The sequence below is a fragment of the Drosophila nasuta genome, chromosome 3, assembly GCF_023558535.2.
Source record: "Drosophila nasuta strain 15112-1781.00 chromosome 3, ASM2355853v1, whole genome shotgun sequence".
Classification (NCBI taxonomy): Eukaryota; Metazoa; Arthropoda; class Insecta; order Diptera; family Drosophilidae; genus Drosophila; species Drosophila nasuta.
The window spans coordinates 1197684-1216517 of NC_083457.1; the positions used below are offsets into that span (position 1 = coordinate 1197684).

The 18834-nt window shown below is 37.4% G+C and overlaps 1 protein-coding gene across 3 annotated transcripts in view; it reads left to right on the top strand.

Moving 5' to 3' along the window:
* Window positions 1-1675: 1675 nt before the first annotated feature.
* Window positions 1676-18834, top strand: part of LOC132794429 (putative polypeptide N-acetylgalactosaminyltransferase 9) — a 63298-nt gene continuing 46139 nt past the window's right edge. Inside the window, exons 1-2 of one of the 3 annotated variants that reach the window (XM_060804884.1) lie at window positions 1676-2369; window positions 18716-18796. The gene's annotated coding sequence lies outside the window, so the exon portion shown is untranslated. The remainder of the gene's footprint in view (window positions 2370-18715; window positions 18797-18834) is intronic. The other 2 variants (XM_060804886.1, XM_060804885.1) reach the window with 2 other exon arrangements.

Here is an 18834-nt window from a genome sequence, read left to right on the forward strand (position 1 = left end):
TCCTATCGCTAGCCCCATAAGTCTGTTGTTTTTAATCTGATTGGGTAGAGGGTATCTCACAGTCAAACTCACTTGAGTACAACTTGTTATATACTTTAATTCATTGCATTGATATTTCAACTAGGATTACAAGAAATGACACTAATCAATAGCTTTCTTCGAAAACATTTTGTTAAGTTTTGAGGAGGGCTCCCAAAGTTTATTTACCCACATGGATTTTAAATGAAAATAGGTGTTAATGGCCATTGTTGCACACCACCAATGAAATCAGTTGACGCAATATGTTTTACTTCGTATCATACGGAAATAATCATTTGTGCAGCCATTCACTTGCGTATGTTTTGCATTGTTGCTGTGTGACCCGCAAAATATATTAAATAAACACAGCTGTTTCTTGCTTTTACGCTTATTCATGTTTATTACTACAGAATTATGCAAATATCTAGATTTTAAAAATATATCAATGAATTTTGCGCGCAAAATTAGGTCTTCAAACTCAGGTTCACTCATGTTCGCCCCATCTCGAACCACAACAAATGCAAATGATCCACGTGCATGGGCAACGTCAAGTGCTTCAGACGCAACATGTTCGTAGCGTCGTGGATGCCGGTTTCGAACACGTTGTGTTTGGCAAAACAACACTTGACAACAAAGACTTTGATATTCTTATGGGATGTGGGGATAATGAATAATGCTTATTGTAACTGCAATATTTAATTATTTATGCATTTTAATTTTGACTATTACTTCAGTCTATTTTAAAAATTATTTCTTATATTTAATTTTTTTTATAAAAAAATATAGTTAAAAGAATAAGTTTGATAAAATTTGCGATGTTTTTGTTAAACTTTTATTGTTAACAATCTGTTACATGATTTAGATAGCAATTTCAGCAATTCTTTACCTGTAGTATTTTATTTGACCGATACGACTCAAGTGCATTCACAATTTTGCATTCATAACTTAATAACGGTTATATTAGTAATTTGCTAAAATATTATTACAAAATTACAGCCGCCTCGCCGTTAGGAATATGCATTGACAGAGAGTTAATGAGTGAGTCAAACATTATATATATATCAATGGTTAAATGATTTTTGTAATTGCTATCAATGATATTTATTACCTTTGATAAGACTACCGACTTCTATGACTCAGTCGGTGTTCGGCTTGTAGTTGTCCAGAGTACTTAAGAGATTTGTTTAAAGGAATTTGGCAATATCAACGTAAATTGAGTGTATTATTATTTCCTTAAGATAACACGAAATACTTAAACCTCAACTACAAAAGTTTTTTTATACAAAAAGTTGCTGATAAAAAAGGTTCCAATATTTATTTATGTAACTCTCAAAGTACATATATACATTTGGAATAGCGTGGAGGTTTCACTTTTTGGGATACAAAGACTTGAGCCTAAATATCATGTGATATATGCGGGTGCACTTCAAATATTTTGACTTGCAAAAGATTGTACAAGACACCCGCAGAGTAGTTGAAATTTAACGTTAGGAAGTTATCACCAGAACTGGGTACTCACACTCATTCCCACATCGAACATGTTGCGGTTGCTTTCGCGTTGCCAACCAACCGCTTGCCGGTCATCTTTGCGACGAGTGCGAACCATTTTGGTTCAGACAAGTTGAAGCAAGTCATTCAGACGCTTCGTTAATTCAGTCGATTTTTAGCCGTTGAAACAGTTGGAAGTGGGGTGCGTGTTAAACGAATCGTTGCATTTCTCTTTCACCACTTGCACACGATAAACTCTCACACACAGGTGCAGTGTTTGTTTTCTTGGTGCATGTATTTGTGTGCTCGCGTGCGGTGTGCGTTTGCATGAGAGTGTGTGTGAGGGCGCGCGAAGATACAGCAACAAAAGCTGAGGCCAAATTTAAAGCAGAAGCAGCAGTTAGTTAAGTTCCACACACACAGTAATAATAATCACAGTCAGCTGTGCGTTTTGCTTTGTATTCTTCGACGGCAGAGAAATGTGTGAAATATAAATGCAAATTATAAATATAATAAGCATAAATTACAAATTATTAGCGTGAATATTTTCAGTTGAGCCAAACAAATAAAAGTGCGCAAACAAATTCAACGCTTGCTCCCTACAACAATAATAACAACAAAATCAACGACGAAACAACAATCGCGAGTGCAGTATTTATAGTGAGTGTATTCCGTTCTCTCCGTGCTTGGGAGTATTGCTGTGCCACAAGAGTGCCTGAAGTGTCCGTTCAGGTTCTGCCATAATCCTCAGTATACGTTTTGACAGCAAAATCAAAGCACTGCGCCAACCGAAGTACTGTGTAGCGGTCACATCAACAACAGCAGTCGGAGGAGGAGCAGCATTCGAACTTGTGGATAGAGGGGTGAGTCCAACTCCAACCAGCTGAGCATTGAACGTCAAGTGCCTCTGCCACGCGACCAGGAGCAAAGCAAACACAACAACAACAACAACAACGATAACAGCAACCAACAAGGGAGACAGACAGTCGCAGCGAACGAAACGGTTGGAACCGCATAGAACAGAAAAAGAACCTTGCTTTACTCGCGGCACCTGCTGCTGTCTGTTGGCGTTGATTTTGTTGTTGCTGTTGCTGTTGCTGCTGTTTGCTGTTGCCTGGCGCTCCACAACAAAACATTTCTTTTTGTTGCGTGTGTTCCGCGTGGCTCCGTTAACTCGAGCTGACATTTAACAACACTGCCAACGACGCGTTGTCACTGCCGTTGCCCCCTTCCCGGCCCACCCTTATAGGGCCCTAAAACCATAGCTTGGGTCTTTGCGTGCTCATGCTCTTCTTCGTCTTTTCTTTGCTTTTTGTATTTGGCCGATTGTTCTTCGTTTTGGCGTGCATTGACTTTGCCAGCACACATTGGTTTTTGTTTTTGCATGTTTGTTGTTCGTCTTTCTTCGTCGCTTTCATTTCATTTTATTTTGTTTCGTTTCATTTTATTTTGCTTGTGTTTGCTTGCAAATTACTTTTATTGGCTACGTCCTTTGCTTTGTTTTTCGCCGGCATAGAAAAATCAATAAATTTTTATTTGATTTTCATGCCTTGTTGCAGCTGTGACTTTGTTCTCCACTCCATCCGCCTCCTCCAACCGACCCATACTCGTTGGAAAGTGCTGCCATTTTTTTCCTTAAACCTTTTGTTTTTGCCTTTGCCACTTTGCCATGGCAGCGAGCTACCCCAACTCTCCATACAACCCTGTGTCGGCGTATATATGTATGTGTATGTATGTATGTGAGTTTGTGTGGTTTGTTTGGGTTTACATTGTTCGTTGGGTTTTCTACCTCTCTGAACTCTGCTTAGTTATGGCCTAGAAACGGGCCAAATTTATTAATTATCGCGGGGCAATTCATGAGAGAGCCACAGGCCGTTAGATGACACACTTTCGCAGGGGAGCGTACCAACTTGACAGATAGTATGAATATAGATATTCAGACATTTGGGAGCTCACTGCGAGTTAGCTCCACTTAGATTGATACGTAAGATAGTAATTTGTTGACTCTGACTATTAAAAACCCGTTAATTAGAGTTTGTTTTATTAATTTGCATAATTAAATTTGAAACTGGAATATCGACCAGTATGTTAGATGTTCACTTCAATAAAGTTCGTTCAACGTTCTTTGAAGTTTCCATCACCATAAACTCTTGATTGATTATTTAAATGTGTTAAGATATAATTTATGTTTTTATGTTTTAAAATGCTATAGGTTTAAATAGCTATGTTTCACCTGGTAGATTAACTATCTAATTTATTATGTTGAGCTTTGAGATTTGATGTTGTGAGTTGAGTTGTGTGATATAAATCAAATTAAAGCATGATTTTTGTGCAGATAACTTTTAATGGGTTTCAATCATTTCGTTTCATTTCTTCGCATTCTTTGTTGAAGAAGAGCACTCCCAGTTTTAAAGGTCATTTAAAATATTTGAAAAGACTGCTTATTGTTCATTTCCAACCTGTATAATAGAGTGAACTTGAATATTATGCAAATGGAACTCCCCTAACTTTTGTTGAAATTCCATGTGACAAGCCTTCCTCCCTTCACTTGTATTATACCCCTAAACATTTTTTTGTAAATTACTCGTTCGTCGAGTTATCGGACTCGACTGACACCTGCTAAAACCTGTCTCGGCCATTTCATATTCGCAATGAGCCAATAAGTAAAAGTGCCGTCGCTCCGTCCAAGTTTGTTATGTCTCTTTCCTTAGCGTCTACGCGTATACATCAAAAGCTCTTTCATTCAGTTTTATTTATTTAATAAAACTCGGTATACGTTTAATTTCCATGTCCATTTGAAAACGGGTTTCTTTCTCGGCCTTAGCTAGGGGTCTCGGGACCCGGCTCTGTGCTCGACCTGACTGCCGTTTTTTCTTATGCTTTTTACGTTTTTTCGGACTGCATCATTAAGAAGCAGCAATGGCAATTAAATTTAATTATTAATGTCGGCCATGCTTGGGCCAGATTGGTGGATGGGACGGGGGTAAGAGGCATCTGCGGGGGGGTCGTTCGGTGGAGCAGTGACATGAAGAAGTCGGAGGGAAGCGAGTAAAAGTTAAAGCTGTTGCCATTTATGTTAATTTCAATAAATTAATCACAAACATATTATGCCTCAGCTTACATCACAGCGTCTACAGTCTACCGTCTCTCACACTCTTGATTTATGTTCTGCTCACATTGACCTCACAATGTGGCCAGGTGCGAAAAACACGAGATGGGTCCCTTAATCTTTCATTCATTTCGCACGTCGTCACGTTCTTGACGAACAATTCTCATCAAATTTGGATATGTTTTTTACCAACTGCACACAACACAAAAAACATTAGCTTGGTCGTAGGTCAGCCCAGTATTTTGGGGCTTCTTCACGTTCCGCAAGCGACAGATTGTAATATGATCGAAGAATTTACTTACATATATGAGCACTGTAATCTCAAGGGTAGATATCAACTGTGCCATGTTCTACATGTCTACAGTAATCTAATGTCGTCCCAAAACAGTGAGCACGTTTGTGTATAACTGTAGTTAACGCTGGATAACTGATTCACTTGGAATGAAGCTGAAAGCGGAAGATGCAAATAGCCAAATGGCCAAATGGCACTGGCATTTGGATAAGGGGGCAACCGAGTAAGGGGCACGTAGTGTCCGATTGCGATGCTGTTTCAAGTTCTTTATGCTAGACTTAACCTCAACCTGTGTCTAGTTGTGAAAGAGCATTGGGTAACTTAAGTCGCGGTCTCGTGTTTCACAGTAGAATACTAAAGTATGTGAACGTAGATAATTATTTGTTTTGTTTCTTCTTATGTGAGTGGCAATCTATTATTCTTAATTATCTATTGAGTAACTGAACAAGTTTACTTCTTATTATTTTTGTGTTTACGTGTTATTGTGTGTATTAATTATATACCAAAACTCTTTTGGTATTTTTGTGTATTAATTATATACCAAATATATGCTGCTCTACAAATAATCCATAATTCATAAAATATTTATTTAAGTACATAAGATATTAACCATTTAACCATTAATAATAACTTATCTTAATGTGCTTGCCAATTCAAATGTTTGACTTTCTCAGTTGAAACTCAGAGTGAGATGAATCTTAGCCGCAACAACTGTCTGTCTAATTGTGGTATATTTTTTATGCCATTTCAGCATTTAAAAGGCCCCAAATGATGGCAATTAATACTTAAATGCTTGGCTCTTAGCCATATATTATATTTGTTGGCTGAGGCACGCAGTCGCAGAAGAATCTACAACTGCAATGACAAGACAAATGTTGGCACAACCTGTAGATACAAGTAAACAGCAACAACACGACTGCAACAGCAGCAACAACAATTGGAGGCATGCAGCGCAAGCTCAAGTTGCTGCTCTTGGCGGCAGGCATAAAAATTTGTAGCCCAAACCAATTCGAAAGCAATTTCTGCTTAGAGCCTTTGCAGCGGGTGGGCAGAACAGACATTTGCATAACTAGGAGCCTGCGGCAGATACACATCCACATTTGCAATTATGTATATGTGGTGTATGTGAGTGTGTTTGTGTGTGTGTGTGATGCATGTACTACATACACATTGGCAGTGTAAACGTTTAAGATACATATGTCCATGTATGTATATATTGTTGTATGTACAGGTCTGTAGTATTTAGGAGAGTTGCTGCTGGCTTAGAAGTCTGTGAAGACGAGTTCATTGAATTCTTTGCTGCTTTATTCGCCAAACTCGTAAATTTTCAACCAAATACACATAAAATTCAAACCAAACTGGTTCCTGCAGCCCCAGCACAAACAACATCAAGAACAACAAGACCAACAACAACAAAAACAACAACAACAACAAGAACATCAACAACAACAACAGCATTAACAGCGATTTATACAAGACCACAGCCATATAGTCTTTGGGTCTCTGTGTTTTTGGTTTTTTTGTTTCTGTTTTCATTTTTTTTGGTTTTGTATTTTTATTTTTTGGGCCCTGCATTGCATGGAATGCGGCAGTCATCATCATCACAAACACAAACTCAAACTCCAACTCCAACTTCAACTCCAACTCGAACTCAAGCTCAACTGAAACTCTTACTGAAACTGAAATTGAAACTCATCTTTGCCTTTTGGCTTTTGTTGGTAGTTACAAAAAGCCGGCCAAGAGGAGTCGTCATGGAGATGGTTTTGCTTTGCAAGTGCATAATATCATCTGCTTTGGCGTTTCACTTTGGTCTCTTCTCTCTGCGATTCGTTGCGGCTACTTCGATTAAGTAGCTGTCAGCATTTGTATCTTGTATCTGCATTTGTCACATGCAGACTCTCTGTGTCTCTGTGTCTGTCAGACTGCATCACGTTACTTTGGGTGCAGTTTGGTGAAAGCGCATCGCATTGAGATAACAGCTTTTGCTCATAAAGTTGCCTCTTCACATCTTTCACGACAAATTCGAACCAACGACGACCCACTTCAACATCCAGTTTTCAATTTAAGAACCAGCTGCTGCCTTATCAGATCGCATCCAGTGCCGGCTTGTGTTTTGTCTCTCTCTTATTGTGTCCAAGCAACACAACACGGCATCCAAGTAGCTCAAATATTTGGACAGTTACAAGCTACTAATTGGGCCCCATCATCGCCAGGCTTGAGCTCAGCTCCTCCTAATCACTGTGGGCCCAAAACAAATATGGAAATCTATCACACAAGCACACCAACACACACGCACATAGCAGCTACTAAAACCAAAGCCAGACATTGAGACGAAATGAGATGAGACGTTGAGCCAGACAATGGCAAAAAAAAGACAGAAAAGAGAAAAATATTAAACAAAAGATACGTATCTGAATCTGTGTCTGCAGCTGAGCCACTGGCCCGAAATGGAAAAAGACAACTCAATTGAGGCAAGGCAAGGGATCATCGATGCTCACGCTTTACTTCTTTTTTTGTGTGAGTGTTGATTCGCTTCTCTTTTTTATCGCGTTACCTGTCAAACACAAGATAGATACTTGGCATGATGTTTGAGCAGCCTAGACATCAATCAAAAATTTCAGTTTCTATGACTTAAGCGATGAGTACGGATTTGTTATGCGAGGGTTTTGTTTGGATTCACGGCGCTGGCGGAAATGAAGTTGAGCTTTTGACTGCTCAGCGTTAACTGTAATTACGCTCGCAGATATACGGATATAGATACACAGATACATTTTGTATCTCATGACGCACAAACTCGTTGTGTGCACGCCCAATGCTGGTCAACAAGCAGCATATCAGCTGCAAATAGCCACAAACAACCACATAATGACCTTGTAACTCAACTGTCAACTGTCAACACACGCAACAATAACAACACGCAACAACAAAGACAACAACAAACAGCAAATCAATAGCTAGCCACAATTTATACTGCTCGTATCGACAGCCATAAATTGGAGCGCCTGGCACATGTCAGCCAGCCCACGAGAATGTTGGCCAAAAAGGCAAAGAGTGATCGGTTAGTTCGAAGGATCACCAGGAGAACTACGAACAGAAATTTAATAGCATTTGATTAAACACATTGCCTAGTAATAGATTTAATATAAAAAGTAGAGTCTCAAGTTTTGGTATAGACAATATCTATTTTTTCTTACTATCGAAAATGTCTGATAAAAAACTTAAAAGTTTTCAGTATATCTTGTTCTCTATGGTTTATTTTAAATGCAATGTTATACCACATGTGTATAACTTTTGGTCTGTTTTTGTATTTTTCCGGTATATTAATTTTATATATTTTATCGATAAAACCGTCTTCTAACTATATTGTTTTTATTAAAAATGGGTACCGGGTATCGAGCATATTTGAATGTAGCTTTCTTTATTGTTTTTTTTTTTAACTGTGGAATAAATAATAACTGAGAAAATTGACAAGCTTAAAACATTAGAAGAAATATTTGTACATATTCATGTGAAATTTACTTACTACATAAATTCTTTTTACCCTTTTCATATCAACTCCTATGAGTGATTATAGTTAGAGGCACACTAAAGATACAACTTCCTTTAACAAGCCTTATATCTTAACACAGTTAATTAGAATTTATGTTTAACATGCAACCACAACGTGTTCTCTATTGTCGCATTGCATGGATTTCACTTGGTCATTCATTGTTGGTAGATAGCCATCGGGGAAAATGTGTAAAGTGTGTGCTGCGCCTTTTCTGGTCATTTTTGAGTGGCAGCTTGGTCCGCGTATTTATATAAATAAGAAGAGGAAGACGCAGGAGGAGAATAAAAAATGCTTATCTTGCTGAATACTTTGTAGTTGTTGTTGTAGTACTCTTGTATTGTTTACGCGAGAAGGGGCCATAAAATATGAGCAACTCGGCAAATACAAATAGTTGAAGCGATATCTGACGGATACACACGCAGCTAGGCGAGAAGCGACTTCCTCCTATGCGACTGCTGCTGTGTTTTCTGTTTGCGATGTTTCATGTTTCTGTTTTCCTTTTAGCACACAACAGCCAGTGACTGAATAAGAAGAATTTTAACAAGTAATGAATTACGTGAGGGGCCAGCGTGCCCAGTTGAAGAACTTAGGAGATTTTTTGCCAAAAATATACGCGCTCGAGATATAGAATATCCAGAGAGAGAGAGAGAGAGAGAGAGAGAGAGAGAGAGAGAGAGTCTAAGTACGAGTCCGACCATATCAAAGACAGCCAAAAAAGTTTTTAGCATTGTTCTCGAATTTGTTGTTATCAGCCTCGGAAGATGAGATGAAGGGAAGAAGAAAGCAAAATTCTAAAGCACAAGCACAAGTTTCGACAATGGGACGCATTGCCCTCTTCTTTGGTTGTTTGTTGTTCATTGTTCGCTGCTCGTTCTTGGTTTGTTACTCAGAGTTGAGAGCATTGTGTGAACTTTGTTATGTGAAATGTACTCGGATTCGGATTTGTGCGTGCGAATGCTCGGAAGAGCACATCTTAAAGATACATTTGTTAGTCCGCAACATTCTGCAACAATTTATTTTTAGTTTTTAATCGTTTTTTAACTTGTTTTTCTCATTATTTTCAATTGGTTCCCTCGCCCGCAGTTAAAAATGGCAGTTGCCAGTTGCCGCAGTAAAATTATGAAAACTCTAGACAACTCTAATGACGCGGACTAACCTTCAGTCGCAAATCATCGTTGTCAGAAAAAAGCACACGATAAATACAACAGACAACAGACAACAGACAACAGACCCATAGACAGACAGACACCAACATCTAACTAGTAGAGCTAACAACAACAAAAATAACAACAAGAACAACTACAATGGCAAGCAGAAGATTTAATAAGGCAAAAGGCTAGTAAATAAACCTGTTGCAATGTTTTTGGCTCTGTGCTCACTTGACTAGTTTTTATTTATTATATGTAATGTGGCTACAACAGTGGCCATAACTATGAATATATCTATGTTGCCGGCAAGGCACCAGCAATGAATGGTTATTAAACCGTAACCACAGTGCCAACATTTCCAACTGTGCCACGGGAAATGCCAATGCAAATGGTCATAGTTGACTGCAGAGCGGTGACATTTTGTTACAGACTTCTGAAAAAGGCAATATCGAAGATGCATATAAACATGAAGCAAACTTCAAAGAACAAACCTCAGACGTACGATTTGTTGCTTTTAAATTCATTTTAGTTTAGTTCAATGAACTAAGATTGATCGAAGAAATCAAAGCTCTACTTTATAGTTCACGTAATCTCGCTAAATCGAATGTAAATGACAAGTTGCAGTTGTATGTGTGGCAACATCATGACATATTCATTATACCCTCAATGTGAGGCATCTCCGTAAGAAATAAGAAAACATCATCGAACACTAAATATACAAACACACACATAGAGAGTACTATGAGAGCGCTTTTGGCCTTCGAGCATTAAACTTATGCCTCATCACCCCGGGCGCTTTTTGTACAATTGTGGCAAATGTTGCATCATCATTAACAGCGACGCACACAGATGGAGATGGAGATACATATAGACGGACGCACACATAATGAAACATTGTGTTGATGTCGAGTTGGAGTCGTTCAATAGAAACGCATCTGAGAGATGGCTTTGGCACTTTCGATGCCTGCAGTTGGCAGTTTGAAAGCGAATTCAATGCAAAGTCATCAACATTTGCCACACAGCCACAGACGACGACTCACCTTTGGATGCCTTGGCATTTTTCATCCTCGCTTTTTTCTATACATATACTTTGTACTCAAATGTTAATGGTTAATTTCTCAGATTCGTTCCTTTAACTGAGAGTACAAAAGTGTAAGCCATGCCCTGCACCTGGGTGCAGTGCTCGGGGCAATGAGTCAGCTATCCAAAAATGTCAGCAGCTCAAGTAACTTCGTCTGCCAAGTGTAGGCAGTTGTGGTTGTACTGTTGCTGTTGTTGTTGTTGTTGTTGTTGTTGCTCTTTGCTGTTGATGCCTGCAATTTATCACATGTTGCTGCAACGGCAGCCACATCTACACAGCCGCAGCAATGGCAACATAAAAATTTGTAAAATGCATTCAGGTGCCGCCAAATATTTAAGGCATGCCACAAACTTTGCTCGCGCGCTCTTGTCGTTGGTTCCGTTGCGACTGTCTTTACTTTCAGTAAGTCATTAAGTTGCTGTTAGGTAACCAGCCAGGCAGTCAGCCAGTCAGCTGAAGCAACACAGTCCTACAGCCCTACAGCTGCAGCAGCAACTGAAACTGCAGCTGGAGATGTTGAAGTCAGTCAGTTGATTGAGCCGTAATTAGGCGTCGTAATGAGTTGAGATTCGCTTCAGAGTCGAGTTAACTCTCCTAGCAAGTGAAACTGCCAAGTTGATCAGAAGATTAGAAGAGGCACCGTGGCTAACTTGGCCAACACTTGCTTAACTTCACTGCCTATGTGGGTCGTCAAGAAAGTTAACACCCTGAAAATTGTAACAGAAAGCGCGAAATACATAAAAAAAACAAAACAAAAAAAAAACACTGTCTATAAAAAAAATGCTAAAAAACGAAAACGAGCTACCAAATCAGAACGCAACGTGCGCAGCCAATTGACATGGAAATGGGCGGATGAAATTCTTGGCACGTTAAAAATTAACCAAAAAAAAACTTAGCTGAGGCAACTGAAATGACAGGCACAACAACATCAACAACAATAAAGCGACGACAAGAATAATAACAACAACAACTCTGACTGGGCTCGGCCCAAAAGGTTGACCAAGAAACGAGGTGGAGCGCGTCGAAAGAGTCGCAGGTGAACAACCGTCTGATGGCCTTTTAAAGATTTTTACAGCTATTTATTTACTCAAGCCCATAGTCCGTTCTGCCTCTCGTTCTCTCTCGCACTCGCACTCGCACTCTCTCTCTTTCTCTTTCTCTTTTTCTTTCTGTCTGTGAGTCAGTTGGCTGTCTCTTTCGTTTGTTTGCTCTTCGCTTGTTACCGACACCTGCTTTGCTTTCCAGGCGGCCGCTGACGAGTACTCTAATTATATTTGAGCAATTTTTGTTTATAAACAAAAACGAACAACAAAAACAAAATGAAGAAGAAGCGTTTGACAAATTGCTGCATGAAGGACTAAATGCAAATGGCTAAATTTGTGAGCAAGAAAAAAAAGGATGAAAGCAAAGCAAGAAGCTTCAAAAAGACTTCCTTAGTTCACTGCGATAAGTGAAAAGGATACAATTAGCATCCTTAATGCAAGTGTAAAAATAAAAAGGGTCAAGGACCAATTGCTCTTTTAATTTGTATTCCGAATTCCTAAGACATTCCTTTCGCTTAACTGTTGCGAACTTAAGTTTGAACTTCGTCGCCATGGGAAAAGCGAAAGATTTTTCCAAAGGTTAATTTCTTCCTTACATAACCAAGGATACCAGATAACGTCCCTTAACTTTTTGTGAACGTTTTTCCATCATAATCAAGCATTTTGAGAGAGGGACGGGGAAAAGAAATGTTTGCGAAACTTTTGCACAAAAATAAATCTCTGACTTTTGGCAATTTTACGGCTTATGCAATGCCAATGTCTTCATCAATGAATGAATGAGTTTCGTGTGATTTTTACAAATGTTTGCCATTAGACAACAACATCATCATTATCATTATCATCGTCATGATCATCAACTTCTCGAATATTAGCTGTAACTTTCACTATCTAGCCTCAGGTCGCTTGGGACTTTTGCCATTTTTTTAGTGCTTCTTATTGTGAAATATTATGCAAAGAGACATAAAACGAATTGTAACGGTACAGGCATATATACATATATATGTGCATGTATATGAATGATGGTTGATATCATCAATGAATAAAAAACAAAAACTGTTTACATATTTGTATTTGTTGCGCTCAAAGCGATTACAATGCTCCACATTTATATTTTATTTATATTTTCTCATTATTATTTTTTCTATTTTGTTATCTGCAGCGGAAATTCATTTGTTCATACTGTATGTGTGTGTAGATAGATGTATGTAGATACATGCACATATGTGTAGATACATGTGTCTGTACATATGTAGAAATTATATTCGTTTATTTTGCCCATCAGCTTGGAGTTTCATTTGTTTGATTTTGATTTTGTTAGCACGCTAAATGTCACGCATCGCCATAAAAAAGCAAAAATATTTAAATTGGAAGTTCTCAACTACAAGATACGCTGTAGATGTTAAACTTAGAGTACTTTTGTATTCAATTTAAAACAAGTAAGAAATTTTCAGCCGATTGTGATTGACTGTGAGACACTCGCTACCTATTTTCAATAAAACCATATTATACAAATAAACCAAAAATACCGAAGACTATAGTTTTTAGAGAATCAAAGAGTATATGATACTTTCTTTTCTTGAAAAGTCGTTTATACCCGGTTCATTCACAGATCGAAAGTACAGGGTATTTACAAAACTGAGATGTAATATCTGGCATGTCGCATCAGCAGAGGGAGCTCTATTTATAGCACTCAAAAGGGCAAATATTTGTTAACAAAATATATAAATAATAATGCAAAAATGTCAACAAGCTGCAGCACAAGTTGCGCACAAAACCAACCGCGGGCAAGGCAAACGAAAATGTATTTAATAAATAAACTCGTTCACATTTTTATACAACTGCGTTCAATATTGAACAGCAATTTGTTGATTATTCATGTATGTGGTTTTAATATACATATTTACTTAAATATTTGTATGAATTAATGATGTTGATAGTTTGCTGGCTTGTGGTTATTTAGATGTTACGTGGCAAAAAGTTAGTCACATTTAATATGTACTGAATAATTCAGCACTCATATCTTTCGTTATCTGCTGAGAGTTTCAATTTAATAAATATTTTTAACTTTTCTGTGAAAAACAGAAAATTCTCGTTAAATGTTGATAGCATAATCTATGGCAACGACTAATAAAAACGATTAAATTTCACAGCAAACTAAACTAAATCGAGTTATCTTCCTGTGCATATTCTCTCATAACGAGATACGCACAAAAACCAGACAAGCAAAATAAATTGGCAATATTCAGGCTAAAATGGGATTTCATTTCTGGTTGCATATAATGAAGATGGTAAAGTTATCTATGAGCTCATTGCGACTTTTGTTTCAATAAAACTCATTTTACTTTATCGATTGTTTTTGGTCATTTTAATGCATTTGAATAGACTGCATTAAAACTGAGTCGCAGACTCGTTGCTGCCTTTAAACAAAATATCTATCTAACAGATACATATTCAACACACACACATGAGTGCATGCATGGATATGCATATACAGATACGCATTCTTGAGATACGAGTTTGAAACTGACTTTTGAACGAGTGAGTGGGTAGTGCTGCATACTTCTGACTTTCTGACTTTCCGAGAGTGGTTCATATGTGACAACCATGAGAATGGAATGGGAGGAAATACAGAGAGAACTTGAAAAACTGGAGATAGGCTGTTGAGGTCGCGGCATGGCGTCTACTTGGAACTCGAGACTGGCAACTCTTACAATGGCAGTTAATTAGTAAATGCATGCTAATTTCAAGTTGTAACAAATATAATTACAACGTGAGTTGTTCGTATCGCACGTATCGCTTCATGCAATTAGTTGCAACATGCTGTAATAGTGATAAAGCAGCATAATTCATAATGAAGTTGTTTTGTTGTACCTTAGTACGAGTCTTCGCACAATGCAACGATGCCTCGTTTATCACAATGTTTGGGGCTGGGAGGATGGCAGAAGCCGAGAGACCAGGACCAGCCCCCATTTGGGGTCTGTATAATTACTGGTTTTATGCAGCGTCTTGAGACGACGTTGTCTGGACTCTGGAGAGTTAACAACTGCAGTCCTGCAATTGATTTGAGTTATTGATTGTAACGTCTTTTTGCAGATCGAAAGAGAGAAAGAGAGCGAGGAGGGGGAGATTAATTTTTGTGTCGAGTCAGGCTTTTGTATGATTTGAAAAATTAGTACAAGCTGCATTGAACTGAGCTGAAAACTGCAAATGATCATAAATCAAACAGTTTGCTGATTGCATTCGAAGTGCGCACAAATTGCATGATTTGCAATTTCTGTTGCATTCCCCGGATGCTGACACGACTGCAACGACTACTTTAGAGACCTTATGCCTGTCCTAGTGTCCCGTGTCCACTGTTCAGTGCTCAGTGTTCAGTGTTCAGTGTTCAGACCTTCCTCAGAGTCGATTCATTCCCTCCGATGACTGGGCTGGCAAAGACCTCACGTTGTACTTGTGCAAATAATTCGCATTTTTGTTGCAAGTTGTAAGTTGCAAGCAACTTAAATAAAATTATTGCTTGGCATTTTTATTTGCTTTTTATTGTTGCCATTTTCCGCCCATTGTCCTGTCTGACAATATGTTCTTTTCTTCTTCCATCGTTATTGTTTTGTAATTAAATATTTCGGCAGCAGCAACAAACACAGTAACAAATGCAAAGATACATTCCCCAAAATCGCACAAAAAGCACGTAATGCACAATCCGATAATGTTTCTCAATCTCCACTTCCTACGAGTGTTGTCTCAATGCAAGACAAATTGCCGCAGTTAATCTTCGGCCATAAAATGCACAACAAGCAGTGTGCAAAATCGATAGATTCTTTGCCAAATATATTCGAAAGTAATATACAGAAATGTGATATAGCTCAGCATGAGGTGTTGTGTTTATTTCATTCATTCTTCAATTTGATTTTCCCTTAGGCATGTTGTGATGCCTAAAAGCTTTTAGCTTGAATTAAATGTGTTTTAATCCCACAATTCATTTAATGGAAAGGCTCTGCGTCTCAAGTGCCAGGCTGCTTATCCAATCCAGACAGTCGTTAAATCCTAGTCCACATTTCATGGCGCTATCCAAATTCAATAAACATAAAGCTCGCACAAATTACACGCTTGTATGGGCCAAGTTATATTCAAATCGATGACGACTATGAAGACGGAGTCAGAGAGAGAGAGAGATAGATAGATAGAGATAAAGAGACGATCGTCATAGCAAACTGGTTGACCGACTATGTAAATTTTTATTAATATTCAAAAGAAACGATTGCGTGTTCAATAACAACAACAACAACAACAACAACAACAACATCGGAGAGAACTATAAATATGCATATGACCTTCGTTGCGGATGATGGACATCCGAACAGAGAAACATTCAGGGAGATTGTTACCGTGTCGAATGTGTTGGCTAATCAGTTTGCAAAAGGGCATAAATTGGATTTACAATCAGCAATTGCAGCAATTAATTGCGCTTAATCAAGACGTTCAACCAGAAACCGCATGGCCAGAAGAAGAAGTGCCAGAGAAAGAGGGAATCAAAACAGAAAGTCATTTTATGCCGACTGTTCGAATTGAATCGAAGCAAATTTTAATGGGCTTCGTGCGAGAGCATAAAACAGAATGAAACCTCGCCTCTGGTCATAGCAAAAAGCAAAAAATATTATCCAAACAATAACCTAAGGGCACTTTGTTTATGTATATTTAAGAGTGTTTATAGCAAGCAACATTTTGCGATCATTAGCAAATAATTTATGCCATTTACAGCAAATCGAACATGAACATTCTGAGTTGATGAGAATTTTAAATACACTACAAGATAAGATAAACATTTTTGAACTTTTGATGCCTTAAATATATAATGAGTAAAAACAAAAATATATTATGAGTAAACCAAAAGTAATAATTAAACTTTTAAAACTTTAAAACTGCAGCAATGCGAGAAAATTCACAACTAAATGATACTGTGAGAGCTGAAATGCATAAATATATTCGTGCAATTGCAATTACCAAATGCACATAGATGAATAGGTATATTACGTTGTTGAAATAGTTTTATCAAATTAATAACTGAATACCAAAAATGAGTAATATGTGAAATTTAATCTGCATGTTGAAACAATTCAGATTTTGTAGAGTACTGTCAAAAGCAAAAACAGAGCACAAACACAAACCGAATAAGAACCCTTTTGGCGGATCGCTCTTATAAGCGGCTTTTGCTTTAGCTTATTGGTCGAACATTTATTTAATGAACTGTTAACTCGCAAATCATTCAACATTGTTATTGTTGTTGTTGTCACTGTTGGTGGGCGCCGCAAAGCGTGCGAAATTTGTTGTCAAGTTTTTAAGCCTCTTAAATAGATCTGAGTGTTTGGCACAGAAGCAGCACAGCTTCTGTTTTCGGCCCAATGGCGCATACACAAATTCACACACACACACATACACACACAGATACATATACATATGTACATACACATTCACTTCATCAATACATTAGAAATGAAATAATTTATTGCCTTAGTCCTGGCAACAGAAATGTACAGGCATCATTAATTAGTTTTCCTTTGTAGCACATGGTGCTCGAAATCGAATTAATTAATTAGTTTGATTAGCAATGCTTGGGCACATTTATTAATTATATTATTCGCATTTTGGAAGTCATTTGCAGCAGGCCTCTATTGTTTTCAATCAAGCTACCCAAGGCGCTTCTAATTAGTTATTAAAAAAAGTGCTCTTGACTGACTTGTTCACCACGCATGCGATAATCAACGTGCTCAACGACACCCACACAACACATACACACACAATCAACACACAACACACATGACATAGAATTCCCAATGGTCATTTCAAGTTGATATCGTCATGCGATTTTCTTTACCGGTCTCTTGGCACCAGCAATGTTATTTATTTTTGTAATTGTTGTTCGTAGCGTTTTGTCATTTCACATTAAAATCAGTTAGTTTGTGAATGGCAAGTTCGTGTCAACGTAAACAAAAAATTCTTAGATATTCTTAAAATGAATTGATTTCGCGATAAGTGTAAATAACATTCTTCATTCTAATCTTCTACAATTAAAAAAAAGTTTTGTAATATCTTAAATGCTTATTACTAAGTGTTGTTCAAAATTACAAGAATTGACGTATTTGCTATTTATTCGATCAACAGTTTTATTTACTAAGAGATATTCTTAGGAAAATTGCGTTAGCGATAAGTTGAAATACTTTAATCTTACCTTCTGCCAAAATCAAAAACAAAAGTTTATTAATAACTAGAAAATTTTTATTTAGCGCTGATTATGTATATACTAAATATAATATAGAATATTTACTGTATACCAATAGGAAATCTACATACTTATGAGACAAGCAAAAGAAGGAATTTTTGATTATTTTTTTTTAGAATATTTTGACTTTGCACTTCATACAGCACACTCGACTCGCTTGTCTCTCAATTGTGTCAAATTTATTTTTATAATAGATAAAAGCATATTTCGCTTATATGGATTAATTGATGGTCACTTTAGTTTTCTTTTTGGTGGTTTTTTGCTCGACGGTTAAATAAACAATCTAAATCATTTGAATATTTGTTAATCATTAAAAAAAAATAGAATAATAATTATGGTAAATTCATTAGAGTTGTCAAAACATTGTAAATTGTGGTCAGTAGAAAGTAAAAGTGGAAATAAACAAAGTTATGCAAATGTCGTTAAATGCACTTGTTGTTTTCGCAGGCGATACACAATTAATGTTGTTTAATTATGCTATAGGCCTGTTGTTGGAAACAGGAAGTCATAATGCGTTTCTTTGTCATATCCATATGCTGTCAGAGTCATAAATTGTCGCTAGCAGCGAATGTGCGACCGTACAGTTAATTAAGTAGAAACACTATTATCAAGCAGCTATTATCAGTCGATAATAAGTGCTTATCTGCTTTTACCTATATAAAAGAGCTGCACAGTTGGTAATTTATATTTCATTCGCTTCTCGTTGCAGTGCGATAAGAACTCCTGGAAATAACGTTCAAGCTACATGTACAAAAAATAAATAAATAATTGATAAGGTCGCCACATTGAGGTAAGTACCCGAATAGCAAGCAAAAATATGAAAAGAAG